Source organism: Amblyomma maculatum, chromosome 7 (assembly GCF_055883805.1).
Source record: "Amblyomma maculatum isolate TAMU_Amacu chromosome 7, ASM5588380v1, whole genome shotgun sequence".
Classification (NCBI taxonomy): domain Eukaryota; kingdom Metazoa; phylum Arthropoda; class Arachnida; order Ixodida; family Ixodidae; genus Amblyomma; species Amblyomma maculatum.
The window spans coordinates 130,730,100-130,747,518 of NC_139350.1; positions in this window are offsets into that span (position 1 = coordinate 130,730,100).

Here is a 17,419-nt window from a genome sequence, read left to right on the forward strand (position 1 = left end):
TCACGATCACGTTCGTCTACCGCTAATTGCCAGTATCCTGAACGGAAATCATTTGATGAGCTCTATGCAGGCAGTCCAGTGCGTCGTCTACGGTTGGCAGAGGATAAACGTCTTTCTTGGTGATCGCATTCAGGTGGCGGTAATCAACAGAAAATCTCCAATTGCCGTCTTTATTTTTCACTAACACGACAGGGATGGTCATGGACTGCTAGAAGACTCGATGATGTTGTTCGCTAGCATCTTGTCGACCTCTGTCTGTATGACTTGGCGCTCAGAAAGAGATACGCCATATGGCCGGCGGTGGACCGAGCTAGCATCACCGGTGTTAATGCGGTGTGTCACAACGGGAGTTTGGCCAAGAGGACAGTTGCCGAAATCGAAGATGTCCTTGTATTAATCCAAGAGTTGTGAGCGGGCGTAGTTTGGTGGCACATCCGTAGCAATCACTGCAGAAGTAAGGTCTAAATAGAAAGTGGCCGAGAGCTGGGGTGCACAATGATCACGTTGCCGTTCAAAGGTGACAACAGAAAGAGTGCACTAGGTGAGAGCAGTGCCGTATATCCCCTTCGGCAGAGTTTGTTCTGACTAAAAAAATATAAGTCGCAGTTTGTATAAGGTATTGTGCTACATTTTGCGGTCTATCACCTGGTTATATTTTTGTCGCATTCTTGGTTTATGCATAAACGACATTGACAAGTTTATTTGCTTATTCATTTATATAGTAAGTTTAAAGGGACTTGCAAAAGACGGTCCAATGCAGTGGGTTAATTGCAATATATAAAAAAGAGCTGTTGAATGGCTGCCTAAAACAATGAAGCAACAAAATGGCACACACAGTTTCTAGTTAAAAATGTGTAAAATAGTTGAAATGCTCATATGTCAACCCCCTTTAATATGAACACTGCAGGCAATACTGCATTCATTTACAAGTGTTGGTTGCCATTTGTACATATCAATTTTTTATCTTCTCTTGTAAAAAAAACCTTAGTAATCTTATCCAACCTAGGGTAAACGTTGGCTAACAATGCACGTTGGAAAACAATATTATCCAATGTGCACGAATAGCATCAAAGCTGCAAAAGGCCGGTCACAAGAAGAGCACAACTGCCGACTGCAACTCTTTACTTCGTCTCACAAGATATCTGCAGCACTGGGTAAGGCATAGGAGTCCTTCCGATTGAGCTCATAAGTGCATGTCGCCCCTGCGCACTATAATAGAAAATTGTACTCCTACTGTCACCCTCGCCAATTTAGGGGGCTAGAAGCGCTAGGAGCACAATTATCTATTGTAGTGCGCGTTATCCTGATTGAACCGGGGTGCCTCTGCCTTTCGCAGTGCCGCAAATATCTTGTGAGACGAAGTATACACGCACAGCATTGCGAGGATCTATACTTCGTCTCACAAGATATCTGCAGCACTGCGAAAGGCAGAGGAGCCCTTGGAAATATTCTCCTAAGTGCCTCTCACCCCTGCACATTATAATAAAGAATTGTGCTCCTGCTTTCACCCCGGCAATTTGGGGGCGAAAGGTGCGTAGGAGCACAATTGCCTATTGTAGTGCGCGTGATCCTGATTGGACCGGAGTGCCTCTGCCTTCGGCAGTGCTGCAATCATCTTGTGAGACCAAATATAGCCACCATAGTGGAGTCTCGGCACAAAATGGCGTCGTCGCGGCGGAGGTGCTATGTTGCCAGACACCACTGCAGGAGTATCCAGACTGGCGGCGAGATCAAGGAACCGCCAAACTCTCCCAAGGGGGATGTACGGCTCTGGGTTAGGGGAAACATCTGAAAGTGCGATGCCTTGGGACAAGACTGGGCAGAGACGCTGAAGAATGCGAAGGTAGGTGCGATTGGCGGTGGTAGTGACGACGGTGTGAGGAAGGATGACACTGCGCTAAATAACAACATCAGTGATAGGGAAGTAAGGTAGGCGCCATCAAGAACAGAGGGGAATGGAGACGAGAACATAGATGGCAGATTTGGGTGACAGGCGATCAAATTCGGCAACGCGATAACGGGGCGTCGCGGAAGCGTTGTCGGAGCAGAGCGGGAGGTTCAAGCGTATAAGGCCAGTGGCGCATTCGATAAGGGCAGCATGGGCGGTCAAAAAATCTATACAAAGAATCACATGTTGAGGATAGCGGTATATAACGGTGAACTGCACAGGAGTAGTCATCATCATAATCATCATCATCAGCCTGATTATACCCACTGCAGGGCGAAGGCCTCTCCACATTTCTCCACTTAACCCGGTTCTGTGCTAGCTGCATCCACTTGACCCCTGCGAACTTCTTAATCTCATCCGTCCACCTAACTTTATGCCGCCCCCTGCTACGCTTTCCTTCCCTTGGAATCCAGTTTGTTACCCTCAGCGACCATCGGTTATCCTCTCTTCGCACTACATGTCCTGCCCATGTCCATTTCTTCGTCTTAATGTCTACTAGAATGTCGGTAACTTGAGTTATTTCTCTGAGCCACTCTGCACGCTTTCTATATCTTAATGTTACCCCTACCATTTTTCATTATATAGCCCTCTGGGTTGTCCTCAACTCTTGGGTTGTCCTCTGGGTTGTCCTCTGGGTTGTCCTCAACTAGAACTCTCTTGGATAGCCTCCACGTTTCAGCCCCATAGGTGAGTACAGGCAAGATGCAACTGTTGTATACTTTCCTCTTGAGTGATACCGGTAAGCTGCTAGTCATAATCTGCAAGTGCTTGCCAAATGCGCTCCATCCCAATCTTATTCTTCTTGTTATTTTCTTTTCATGGTCCGGATCTGCGGTTACTACCTGTCCTAAGTAGACATATTCACCTACTACTTCCAGTATTTCGCTACCTAATGTAAACTGCTTTTCCTTCCCGAGGCTGTTGAACATTACCTTAGTCTTCTGCATATTGATTTTCAAGCCTACCTTTCTACTTTTCCTGTCTAGGTCATCAATCATTATTTGCAGTTCATCCCCCGAGTTGCTTAGCAAGGCAATGTCATCAGCAAATCGCAGATTACTGAAGTATTCTCCATCTACCCTTATCCCTAACTGCTCCCATTCCAAGTCTCTGAATACTTCCTCTAAACAAGCTGTGAATAGTACTGGGCAGATTGTGTCTCCTTGCCTGACCCCTTTCTTTATGGGAATTTTGTTACTTTCTTTATGCAGAACTATGGTTGCTGTGCAGCCACTATATATCTTCCAGCACTTTCACGTACGGTTCGTCTACCCCCTGATTTCGCAATGCCTGCATCACCGCCGAGGTTTCAACTGAGTCAAATGCTTTTTCGTAATCAATGAATGCTATGTATAAGGGCTGGTTATATTCCGAGCATTTTTCTATCAGCTGATTAATGGTATGGATATGATCGATAGTAGAGTACCGTTTCCGAAACTCTGCTTGATCCTTTGCTTGATTGCAGTCTAAGGTTGTCCTGATTCTATTAGCGATTACCTTAGTAAATACCTTATACATAACAGACAGTAAGCTGATTGGTCTGTAATTTTTAAGGTCCTTAGAATCCCCTTTCTTGTGAATGAGGATAATGTTTGCATTCTTCCATGGTTCCGGTACGGTCGATGACACCAGGCACTGCGTATACAGGGTGACCAGTTTTCCTAGCACGATATCCCCCCCGTCCTTCAGCAAATCTGTAGTTATCTGATCCTCTCTAGCTAATTTCCACCTTTTCGTGGTTTCTAGTGCTTTTTTGACCTCGTCCTTCGTCACTGGTGGAACGTCTGACTGTTTTTCCTTACCGCCAATCTCATTACGGTCCTGACTACTTTGGCTACTGTAGAGATCTGTATAGAACTCCTCGGCTACTTGGACTATCTTTTCCACATTAGTGATGACGTTGCCCGCCTTGTCCCTTATCCCATACATCTGGTTTTTGCCTATGCCCAATTTCTTCTTTACTGCTTTAAGGCTTCCCCCGTTCTTTACAGCATGCTCAATTTTCTCCATGTTATACTTCCTTATATCGGCCACCTTGCGCTTATTGATTAGCTTTGATATCTCGGCCAATTCGATCTGGTCTGTTGGATTGGAAGCTTTCATACTCTGGCGTTTCTTAATCAAATCTTTCGTCTCCTTAGACAGCTTACCGGTATCCTCTCTAACTATCATACCGCCTACTTCTACCGCACACTCAGTAATGATATTTCTGAAATTATTGTTCCTTGCCTCTAGGGTAATGTCGCCATCCTCAGTTAGAGCTGAATACCTATTCTGTAGCGAGATCCTGAACTCTTCTGCCCTCCCCCCTCACCGCTAATTCGTTGATGGGTTTCTTTCTTACTAATCTGTTGCGTTCCTTCTTCAGATTTAGGCTAATTCGGGACCTCACCGTCCTGTGATCACTGCATCGGACTTTCCCGATTACCTCTACATCTTGCATAATGGCGGGGGTTGAACACATTAGGAGTAGTACTGTCGGCAATACTAAAGCGAGCAGTGCACATTCCAACAACAGCAGCTGCACTTCCATCGGCGGCGAGAACGGCAGAGGAACAGGCAGTGGTCAAAGCTTTGTTCAGACGGCGACGAAAGGATGATTAACTCAGGAAACTTGGGCCCCAGTATCAAATAAAGCAGTTACAAGTACACCATCCGCATAAACGTCGACAAGGTTTCATTGATCAGCCATGGTCAGGAGAGGATTTTCGAGCCAAGTCGGCAATGCAGCGTAACCTCCGCGCGCTGCACTGGCTAGTTTTCCGAAAGGGAGCTAGAATGGAGAGGAGAATACGGGCGGCGAGGCTGCGGTGATCGGGACAGATGCGGCCGAGGAGATGGTGAGCGGTTAAACCTGCGTGGTGCTGGAGTGTTGAAGGCGACGAGTGGGTCATCACCCGGCGATGGCTGGCGGGGTCCGTAATCGCCGCGTCGATTATAAGAGCGAGGTTGAGGGGACGAATACCAGCGGCTGCGGTAATGGCGAGAAATGTGACCGACTCGTGAGCAATGGATGAAGATGGGCCCTCCGTCTGAGGTGCGCCATTCTGAAGGATTCCGGAAGTGTTAGAGCACAGGGAAAGGCTGAATGTGAGTGGGAGCAGCAGCTTATTGTCGTGGCGTGTGTGGAACGAAGTTCAGGCCCAGTTGCGCAAATGCCTGGCGAACGACTGCTTTAATGAGGGCAATGGTGCCTTCGGTGGGCTCAGGAGTGAAGGCAACGTGGGTCATAGCTTCTAGTTCCCTTCGGATTATTTGGGTTACATTTCCTGAGTGGGAAGGTTGGTGCAGCGTAGGTACGTCCTCGCACACTGACGTAGCAGCCGTGTTGGGAAGTAGGTCAAAACGGTACAGATTCGGCGGTGTTTAACTTGTACAAACTGCCAGGAAACCTGAAGGACGGAGTCAACGGAGGTACAATAATTGCAGAGAAGTATAAATGCGTCGATTTCATTTTTAGTCTCTCCGTTAGGACTTTTCCATGTCCATTTCCGGTTCTTCCGTTTGCTGAAGAAGGTATTCATGATTCGTAAGTTATTGCGCTCTGCAAACTCAACTAGTAACTCCCCCCTGCTATTCCTAGAGCCAATGCCATAGTCACCTACTGCCTTGTCTCCTGCCTGTTTTTTCCCTACCTTGGCATTGAAGTCGCCCATTAGTACAGTATACTGCGTCTTTACTTTTCGCATTGCCGATTCTACATCTTCATAGAAGCTTTCAACTGCCTGGTCATCATAACTACATGTAGGTGCATAGGCCTGTACAACCTTCAGTTTATACCGCTTATTAAGCCTAATTACGATGCCTGCAACCCTCTCATTAATACTATAGAATTCATCTATATTACCCGCTATATACTTATTGACAAGGAAACCTACTCCTAGTTGTCGCCTCTCTGGTAAGCCTCGATAACACAGTACATGCCCATCCTTCAGTACAGTATATGCCTCATTCGGCCTCCTAACCTCACTAAGCCCTATGACATCCCATTTCATGCCCTCTAGTTCCTCTAACAGCACTGCTAAACTAGCTTCACTAGCAAGGGTTCTAGCATTAAACGTTGCCAGCGTCAGTTTCCAATGGCGGCCTGTCCAGCGGAGCCAGGCTTTCTTAGCACCCCCTGCTGCGTCACAGGTCTGACCGCCGCCGTGGTCAGTTGTTCCGCAGCCGCTGCTGACTGAGGGCCGGGGTTTTATTGAGCTTATCATAGGAGGTTGTGGCCAATTACTGCACCAGGGTGGCCAACTCCTGTTCTGGTGAGGGAGTGCGTTGCCGGAGGTGTTCACCGGCATCAGGTCGCACCCCAAACCTGTATATGTAATTCCATCGACACACGGAGTTTTTTTTTTTTATCATCCGGTGGAGAATTGCGCGGCACCGGGATTTGAACCCTGGTCCTCTTGCATGCGAGGCGGATGTTCTACCGCTACGCCACCGCTGCACCGCCATTGTGCAGGATGTAGAGGTAATCGGGAAAGTTCGATGTAGTGACCACAGGATGGTGAGGTCCCGAATTAGCCTAAATCTGAAGAAGGAACGCAATAGATTAGTAAGAAAGAAACCCATCAACGAATTAGCGGTGAGGGGGAGGGCAGAAGAGTTCAGGATCTCGCTAAAGAATAGGTATTCAGCTCTAACTGAGGATGGCGACATTACCCTAGAGGCAATGAACAATAATTTCAGAGATATCATTACTGAGGGCGCGGTAGAAGTAGGCGGTAGGATAGTTAGAGAGGATACCGGAAAGCTGTCTAAGGAGACGAAAGATTTGATTAAGAAACGGCAGAGTATGAAAGCTTCCAATCCAACAGACCAGATCGAATTGGCCGAGATATCAAAGCTAATCAATAAGCGCAAGGTGGCCGATATAAGGAAGTATAACATGAAGAAAATTGAGCATGCTGTAAAGAACGGGGGAAGCCTTAAAGCGGTAAAGAAAAATTGGGCATAGGCAAAAACCAGATGTATGCGATAAGGGACAAGGCGGGCAACGTCATCACTAATATGGACAAGATAGTCAAAGTAGCCGAGGAGTTCTATACAGATCTCTTTCCTGACTACTTTGGCTTTGGCTATAGCCAAAGTAGTCAGGAACGTAATGAGATTGGCGGTAGGGAAAAATAGTCAGACGTTCCACCAGTGACGAAGGACGAGGTCAAGAAAGCACTAGAAACTATGAAAAGGGGGAAATCAGCTGGAGAGGATCAGATAACTACAGATTTGCTGAAGGAAGGGGGGGATATCGTGCTAGAAAAACTGGCCACACTGTATACGCAGTGCCTGGTGTCATTGACGGTACCGGAAGCATGGAAGAATGCAAACATTATCCTCATTCACAAGAAAGGGGACTCTAAGGACCTTAAAAATTACAGACCAATCAGCTTACCGTCTGTTACGTATAAGGTATTTACTAAGGTAATCGCTAATAGAATCAGGACAACCTTAGACTGCAATCAAGCAAAGGATCAAGCAGGGTTTCGGAAACGGTACTCTACTATCGATCATATCCATACCATCAATCAGGTTATAGAAAAATGCTCGGAATATAACCAGCCCGTATACATCGCATTCATTGATTACGAAAAAGCATTTGACTCAGTTGAAACCTCGGCGGTGATGCAGGCATTGCGAAATCAGGGGGTAGACGAGCCGTACGTAAAAGTGCTGGAAGATATATATAGTGGCTGCACAGCAACCATAGTTCTACATAAAGAAAGCAACAAAATTCCCATAAAGAAAGGTGTTAGGCAAGGAGACACAATCTCCCCAGTACTATTCACAGCTTGTTTAGAGGAAGTATTTAGAGACTTGGAATGGGAGCAGTTAGGCATTGGGGTAGATGGAGAATACCTCAGTAATCTGCGATTTGCTGATGACATTGCCTTGCTAAGCAACTCGGGGGATGAACTGCAAATAATGATTGATGACCTAGACAGAAAAAGTAGAAAGGTCGGCTTGAAAATCAATATGCAGAAGAGTAAGGTAATGTTCAACAGCCTCGGGAAGGAACAGCAGTTTACATTAGGTAGCGAAATACTGGAAATAGTAGGCGAATATGTCTACTTAGGAAAGGTAGTAACCGCAGATCCGGACCATGAAAAGGAAATAACAAGAAGAATAAGATTGGGATGGAGCGCATTTGGCAAGCACTCGCAGATTATGACTAGCAGCTTACCGGTATCGCTCAAGAGGAAAGTATACAACAGTTGTATCTTGCCTGTACTCACCTATGGGGCTGAAACGTGGAGGCTAACCAAGAGAGTTCTACTTAAGTTGAGGACAACCCAGAGGGCTATGGAACGAAAAATGGTAGGGGTAACATTAAGAGATAGAAAGCGTGCAGAGTGGGTCAGAGAAATAACTCAAGTTACCGACATTCTAGTGGAAATTAAGAAGAAGAAATGGACATGGGCAGGACATGTAGTGCGAAGAGAGGATAACCGATGGTCGCTGAGGGTAACAAACTGGATTCCAAGGGAAGGAAAGCGTAGCAGGGGGAGGCAGAAAGTTAGGTGGGCGGATGAGATTAAGAAGTTCGCAGGGGTCAAGTGGATACAGCTAGCACAGAACCGGGTTAAATGGAGAAATATGGGAGAGGCCTTCGCCCTGCAGTGGGTATAATCAGGCTGATGATGATGATGATAAATGCGTCGTCTGCGATTCACTTCAGGATATTACTCACTTTGTCGATTTCTCAAATGGCACTGTCCACTTTACGGCACAGCGCTAGGATATCCTGAAAGTACGATACGTACAGATCTGTAGCTGACTATGCTGGACAAGCAAGACCAATTTTGCTTTGAGTTTGTGTCCAATTGGCTGTCCAAATAGGCCTTTCAATTTCTGCCTAAAAATATCCCAAGATGTTATGTCTTCTTCATGTGTCTCGAACAATACGCGCGCCGCTGCCGCCAGGTAGAAAATCACGTTGGCGAGCATAACAGTCGCGTCCCGCTCATACATGTAGAAGCAGTCGTCGACATCGGCTTCATCAGTGTCCCAAAAGGTGCCCGGTTCCCGAGGCTGTGCCATGAAACTATCGACGTTGTTAGTGCCGCTGTGGATGGGGATGTGTCAAGTGCCATAGTTGGAGAAAAAAGCTAGCGGCCACTTCGGAGCTCCAGGTTGTAGTCCCGGGATAGTTTTATCCGGCACATTCACGAAAAGTTACGGGGCGTTCCCGAGCGGAAAGAGTATTCGTTCAACGTCAGGAGCTCCTCCGGAACAACAGAGCACACCAGCTTCAGTTTCAGTGTCGTCGTTCGGCCAAGCACCCAAAACATTGTCGCCGTCTTCCGACATCTCGGATACACACCGTAACAGTAAGCAATTAACAGTGGTTGCCAGTGAAAGTGGTAATCAAAATTTGCTCCGTGGAATGTCCGTCATACCATTTTTGTTAGATAGTAAAAAGAAACGATAGAAATCACAGTTGGCCAGCGCGCTTTGGCTCCACTATTATGCCAACTCTGTTAGTGCTCTAAGAAAAACTTCCGAGCTTTATACGCTTGCGCCGCGTACCCCTTAAAACGAATACGCCGCCTGAATAAGTCAGCGTCGTCAGCGCGCATGGAAGTTTACAAAGATGACCACATAGGTTGCCGCGGATATAAAACTGACCACCTAAAATTAATGTTGCTTAATGTAGGGAGAGAATAGTCTAAATAATCAGCCTTGTTATCGTGGCTCTGTAGCCAACATAGGTCATGGTCGAAACAGACGCACAGCGCTGACTACGCTGCGAGTGGCTCATTTGGTTGACTTCCTCGCAGCATGCGCAAGAGAGAAGCTCACAAGAATGCCACAGCACTGGTTTCCTACAAAATTGTTGCTATGTTGATACGCGTAGCTATAAAAATGAAGTCGTAAGTTAGCCTTAATACTGCAGTGTACAGTGCAATAACATTTCATTTCAGAGAAAGTAACTGATGGCGTGAGTTAGCTGAGGGTTGCTGTAACGCCCTGTTTCCTACTCAGCGGTATGAGGTCGCCGCGTATGGCATCTAAGCAATCGCTCTGAGGTAACATCATTCACTAGATTGGAGGTAGCGGGCCCGGCTCACGGCCTTAAAGGATAGCTGCTCATTTCTTGTCCGACAACCATTTTCTTTTAACACATCTTGCTTTTCTTACTTCATGGGCGCTGAATAAAGGTAGAATGACGTCACAAACAGGGAAACAGGTTAGGAATTGTTTAGTTACGTCATCATAGTATAACTGCGTGATCGCCGTGGGGCGTCAGTAATAACCGTGCGAGCTCATGTGGTTCTAACTGCACGACCCTTTCAACCATCCGGCAGGGGTGTTTAGGTATGACGACAGCGTGAACGGTATCGCATTAATATCTTGCTGCGGAACAGAAGTTACTAAGACCGAACGCTATCATTGTTTCCACGGTCGGCTTTCTTCTGTTCAGTTGCTTTGTGATTTCGTTTTTCGCCAATGTGACTCGCCTTGGCCCTAGAAAACTAGCGAGGCATCGTTAGCAGTCAACAAGCGAAACACTGTAAAACGATCAAGCCACGCGTAGTGCCCACGCTGAGGAAATAAATTCTAAACTTTGTACGGTGTCTGGTACACATGGCGCGCCCGGGCAACGCCTCCTAGATAGCTTTCAAGGCCTGCGCGCTCCGACGTGACGTCACCTCCTGCCGGCCTACTCCCGGCGTCCCGGCGCACCAGTCAGCCGCGTGCCATATTTGCTTTGTGCAGTGTGCGAGCGGGCTGCTGTTCTGCGCGTGCTTTTTGCCCTATTTGGTTGCTGTGCGCCCATATTTTGCGGCATATGCTGGTTTTGACATGCCGAATAAGTGTTGTGTACCGGCATGTTCAAGCAATTGCCGAACAGGGGAAAAAGCCCAAGTGTTTCCTTCCCGAAGGACGAAGTGCAACGCACGAAGTGGCTGCGGGCGATACCGAGGAAAGATTTTAGTCCTACAGAGAATAACAAGGTAAGAGATTTGTTTGTTACATTGCGCTTGTAGCCTACGTATGAAGCACAATTCAATTATTCCTTTTTATCGAACGAGAACCGTATAAAGCAGGTATTTTTCTCTAGCAGTCGCATATTGCATGCAGGTATGCGCACTGCACTTCAAGGAGTCATGTCTTGAACGGAAGACTTCATACACGGATCCCAGGACCGGGCGAGTGCTTGAGGTTTCATTTAAAGTACCCCGGCTTCGAAAAGGATCAGTGCCTGCTCTTTCCGGGATGCCCATCCTACTTGTCAAAGCAAGACGCCTGCCCTTCCAGACTATCACCGATAGCAAACGAACACGCCGAGAAGCATCAGACCTTGCTCGTGCGATTTCTGAATGCGCAGCTTCCTACCACAGTGAAGAAATTAAGCGTAGTTCTTTCTCGCTTCCTGAACTGCAAGAACGATTGAAGACAGTGTGTGGTACACAATAGTTTCAAATAATAGACACATCTAAATCTGAGCTCAAAACGCGAGGTTAGGGTGAAAGCGGATACGTATGTACTCGATGACCAGGTCATTCAGAAAGATAGTTTCACCGATTTCGCCAATACAATTTTTTAAAGTTGCACGAAAGCGCTGGTGTGCACGGGAAAGAAGCGAAAAGCACAGAACAGATCCTCATGCGATGCACTGCCTCTGTCTCGAGCTTCTACGTGCTCGATCCTGCTATTGATCATTCTTCTTTTATGGACTACTCAGAATCTGACAACGCATGCCCCAAGGGTTTGTTGCAGCTTATGAAAAAGATCAAAAGGAGCCATCTGTTGAATAAAAGCGGAATACGTGCAGCGAATAACCATACGTCGGCACAAAAATTACTAATAACACTACGCACGCAACGCAACCCCCGGGCGCGACTGCCTGCTGAATCGCTCGGAGTACCACAACTGCCAGAGCACATCGTTGCGGCGGTGGCGAAGCGCTATTGCTCGTAAAACCAATAGACTCAAGATTAAGCTGTGTGGAGGTTGTTAAATGAATGGGCACGGGCTGGATCCTAGAAATATTTATTAGTTGGTACGCCTGAGCTGCCAGTAAACAGGAACCATGTTTGTGTGTGAGAGAGCCCTCGATCACTGACACCTGTCCGAAGAGCCAATATGGCCTAAAACGAGCTTATACGATAGTTTAGTGATGTGAGATGCAAGACGTTTCTTTCCCGCTTCACTGGCATCAGATTTAGTGCTCGAGCATTCGAGGCATTGGTCAAAATGGCCTTCTAAGCTCGTTGGTACCTTCCTGCGGTATGCACAGCGTCCCGCATACAATATCCACAAGTGATCATGCTCTGCTGTTTCACAACTATAACATACAGATGGAGCCCTCCTTGTGCGGGTTTTAATTTTGCCTGGCATTGGTTGGAAGAGGGGCAGGGGGGGCGGGGCGGGGGTCAGCAGCTGAGTTCTCGGCTAAAATAAGGAACATGTAGCGGAAACTTGAACTCTATTCTTTTTTCCATGTTTATTTGGCGCATGAGAGCATCTGGTTTCAGTTAAGTTTGAAGTGGGATACGTAATTGCCGATTTTGGGCTTATTATTCTGATAAGATCTGGCAATGACACTTTGCACACAAGTTTTTGCCTGGATTGATACTGTCAAACTAATTCCCTTCGGGGCTCTTAAGACCGGCCTCTTTATGTACATTGCGCATAGATTCGTTCAGCATAGCACGATCATTAACGTTGCGGTAGAGCCTTATAGCGTACTTCGTTATTGTGGATAACGCTCTCAACCGAATAGGATTCCTTACTCCAAAAACCTGCCCGCTACTTCCCAGTGGAACATCGTTGGCTATCCTTGGGCAGGATCTTTCAGCTGTGTATGTGGAATGGATTCGCCCACTTATTTTACTCCATCGCTTTCACGTGCTCGAGCTCGAATTGCTCGTTTTCGGGTCAATTCGATTTTATTATCAATAAAGTTCATCACATGATATAGTTAGCAGTGGTGCGGGAGCAAAACATTTCTAGTTGCCCGCTAATTACAGTATATTCGTCTGCGAAACCTTCGGTCTCTACCAACGATAGGGCTGGCTAGCGTCAGCAAAAGTCAGCCTGATCCACAAAAATCTACCCGCATCAGAACATTTACGGGTGCAGAAGCGTAGTAATGTCGCTATCTTAATACAAAAAACAAAGTATTTAACTAAACGTAAAATGAGGAAATGCTGGAGATAAATGTATAGTTCTTCGGTTGCATGTCCAGTAGTGTGGACGTAGTCAGAGATTCGGCAGAATTAGTTCTTAGACTACTCTCATAAGGGGCTGCCATACCCAGTCCTGCAGCGGAATTAGCTGGTCGTCTCAGGGACATGATTCCCGTCCTGAATTTGCCCCTGCCGGCGGACGCGTCTTCGAAGATGTGCCCTTTCCATGACGCATCTTAGATGGGAATGGCTGCTCTGCTTCATATATTTGTTTTGTGACGTGAAGCTAGCAGGCGTCGGCTCTGAGAAATGAATGTTTCCCAGGCTTTCGGCGCTTCCACTGCATACGCGCCATCCACAATCATGCGATACCTAGTCCTACAATTCCAGGAAGGTGGTAAAATGAGAGATGGAGTTGATGGGAATTCTTGTCGCTGCTTAGACCACCAGGACATATTGTACATAATCGATGTTTAACCTCCTTGGCAGGCGGGAGTCCGCTGTCAATTATAGGCCGTCAGTTTCAGCGGCTCAAAGAAAAAGCGGCACCTGCTACTCTTCGCCTTTTCCCGTTACCCTGTAAATACTAGTTGCACCCTGCTGTGCCGGCGCAGCTGTTTCTGAAATGACCCGCTTGTATCCGCGCATACAAGGGTTATCGTTGCTATGCGTGCAGCGCCTCGCAACAGACGACCTGCGTGCAGCCCCTCGACGGCGTTATGCAGCCGAACCGCGCTGTCTCTCCGTGGGTTTTGCCCCTCGTCGAAAAGAGTGCGCGCAGAGAGGAAGGGCGAAGGCTGGTAGGGGTGGTAGTTAGACCACAGCATGAGTTCAGTGTACGTTGAGCCAAGTTGGATGAATGGTCGTCCAGGATATGCAGCTGCGGTAACCTAGAAAATTTGTTCAGTACTACCTTACACTTCGCACGTTACCAGGGCGAAGAGGTGTACGCCACAAAGGCGTCTGTGCCTCCCCTCTCCTATGGAGTTTAGAGCGCGTTCTCAAAGGGCCACACGGACAAAGCGCATGCGGCACAGATGCACCCTCTGAACGTCACCCACTGGCTGGCAGATATACACGACAGGTTTGGGTATGGCTAAACTGCGACGCCTACACAGTTTTCACGGCCAGAGAAAGTCGACTATGTAGCGATTGTGTCTAAAACCCAGCATCGTTCACTTCTGAATGTTTTTCCCTTCCTATTTCATAGTTTACCATTCCTGCGGCTGCCAACTTTTAGAGTATGAACCCGCTAGCTCAGTTCACTACCCCTTGCACGGCTGAAATCCTCCTCTACATTTGACGACGATGGTTATGAATATTCGTCCCATAAATACGGTTGCTGAAACATATCACATATTGCCTGTAAGTCAGAATCACGATTAAATACATCTACGCTGTGGTGCGAGAACACAAAGCATCTATTAGACACCCAAAAAATACGTATGAAAGCACCAAACCCGTTTTTACGAGCACTGGGCTTGAACGCCTTTTCAGTAAAGGTTCCCTCCCTAGACGTGGTAATGTGCAAGATGTGCTTGTTCAAGTGGATTATTGCCGATAACCTTTCGGACCAGCTTACGTGTGTGCCAACGGGACAGTGCGTGCTCAAGCAGGAAAAGATTTTGAGGGCGTGGTATTATGTTAGGAAGATAGTGAGAGACCGGAAAGCGTGGCGTGACATAGTCCATAGGGTCACGAAGAGTCGGACACGACTGAACTGAACTGGTATTATGGAAGGCGATAGCGAAACGCCTGTTGATTGCCGGTGTTCAGAATGTGCGTCGCAGCATTGAATCTCTTTTGAGGCGGTTTCAGGTGTCGCGTCACTGCATTCGACAGCAGAATAAGCTGTGGTTTGATACTGAAGAGGAAGCTTCACTACGCCATGTATCAACCATGGAGAACTTCGCGGGCTGGTTGATCTTCAACGAGCAAGAGGTCACAGTGTGCCTATATAGCTTAAGCATGGTACCACCTATGGTCTTCCACCACTTGTGGGGGTTCTCACGGGGCTCCGGCTCCGCTCTGAGAACCGAAACCACACCGCTAGCTCTGACCACAGCCGTGGCCGTGAAGAACGACACACCGAGGTACAGCCAGCGGGCCAAGCTGTTTATTGGGAACGCCCAATGTTCTTCCTCCCTGTCGTATCAGCATTCGCGCGCTCCGGCGACGCGGCGTCGTCTCTCTCGATGCTGTCCACTGAGATGCGAGGGAAGGGGGAAGGAGGGGCCGTTCTCTCAACCCTGCCCTCTCCGCCACAGCTCCGAGAGAAGGAGGCCAGGAGGGGAAAGATGAGTGCTCCCCGGGAGAAAGAGAGGGTGTTCGCCGCGTCGTGCGGGCGAGGGAAATGTCGAATTCCCACACACTTTACCTTTGATTTTTAACGGCAGATATACAATCACGTGTTTCGTCTTGCCATTGACGGCGTCCTCGACGCCATAGTCTCTTCAATTTACTCGCTGCAAACACTTGTTTGCCCATTTCTAATCCTAATCGTAACATGTGCGAAACCATAAAAAACGACGCTTTAGCTTCGCCTAACCACAGGGCGTTGTATAGTTACCTAATTACCGGCGGGCTGTAGAATGCATCTCGCAGCTAAACTGCGGAATCCTCGCAGCGCAAATTTTGCACAGAAATGTCAGTTTGTCATTAGTATTTTGTAATACCAAATTTGGGGTACTTGCCTGATTCAATGCAAAGAAATTGGATGTTCTTACCGTATGCGGCTGCAGCAGCGAAGCAAGAGGCAACTGCCCCAATGCTAACCCCAGAGGTGCCATCTTGTGCTGTTTCCCTCAACTATGTCTCAGAACGAGAGGTGACGGAAGGTTGTTGCACAAGATTACGCCACGGGTGCTGGCGAGCAAGGGTTTCTTTTGCTTCACCATTGCAGTGTACGGTAAGAACATCCGACTTCTTTTGATTGAATCAGGCAAGTACCCCAAACAAATTTGATAATAAAAATATTAAGGAAAAAATACTATTTATGTGTGAACTGCGAGGATTCCGCGGTTTAGCTGGGAGAAGCATTCTACAGCCCGCCGGTAATTGTGCAACGCGCTGTGGGTTTAAGAAGGTTAGGCAAGCCTTGATTTTTTTTTTCCTTAGAGCTTGCTTTGTATTTTAAAAAAATATTTGGAGCCTCTAAACATCTGCCTTGACGTCATGACGTATGGCCGCTCGTTTGTCTCTCTCTCTCTGGGGTGTTTTCGAACTGAGAAATCTTCAGAAGCTCGCAGTTTAGAGTGAGAAAGAAGCTTTCAAACTTTGAACGTCGAATCGCAATTTGTCTTTGAAACCATGTATTAGGGGTGGATGGAGTTCTGGAGGCCACCGTTGCCGCTGCCGTAGAATTTTTTCCCCGACACATTTTTTTTTACGCGGTATCTTTATACTGGAGTACAGCGATCACGTTTCACCAGAACGAGCCCATCCTATTAAGATGTCGCATGAAATCTTTTAAGTGTGTTAACCTGAAAAATGGCGCAAATGAGGGGCTCGTACAAGAGCCTTTTCTTTCTTTTTTAACTTGTGGCTTTAATAAATGACGAGCTAGTAGCGCAATAACATCTCAGGTCGCGGACACTGCTCTAGCAGCTGACCTGCGACGTTTGCATTCCATCTTTATACGCTCTAGGGTGTTTGTGTTGCATGCACCTAAGTCGTCCTTTTTTACCTCACGTGACACAGCGACGAGGAAGACAGGTATGCGAGAACCGTCTGAGGGTTTCTGCGGCATCGAATGGTATCACTGTCCTGTCGATAAGCTATTAGGCATTGAACAATGTGGAAGTGAGAATCTCGTTTCGACATACCTGTGATCAAAGCCTAGGATAAGTTAAAGAAATAAAAGCCAACAGTTATAAGGCCACTAAGCTTCTGACTATTGAACCTCTTGGCCGAATGGCACTCATGTATTTCTTCGATTCGACATGTAGTCACTAAGATTTTATTTCGCGTGTATATAAAAGTGCCATTTAGCGACGTTTCATTGCTTATGCGACCTTCTTGCCACTGTTTTTTCGAAACTAACCCATTGTGCCGAAAAGCCGTCGGTGTCGCACAGTTACCCCCTTCAAAGATGCGGACACGGAAACGCCAGCTGCGACACGCTCAATGTATGCCATGCATAGTAGTGTGGTCGTGAATGCTAGCTCACAATGAAGACCTTATGCTGTCGCATTGACACAGGAATGGGAATTGGGCGTCCTTCAGATTCTTTTACTTGTACCAGCGGCGAGTTTCTTTACACTGTGTCAGCCACTAGGGATTTGGCTATACAAGGTATTCCAAGGCATTCAAAGCGTTATATAATTGTACTCATCTTAGATGA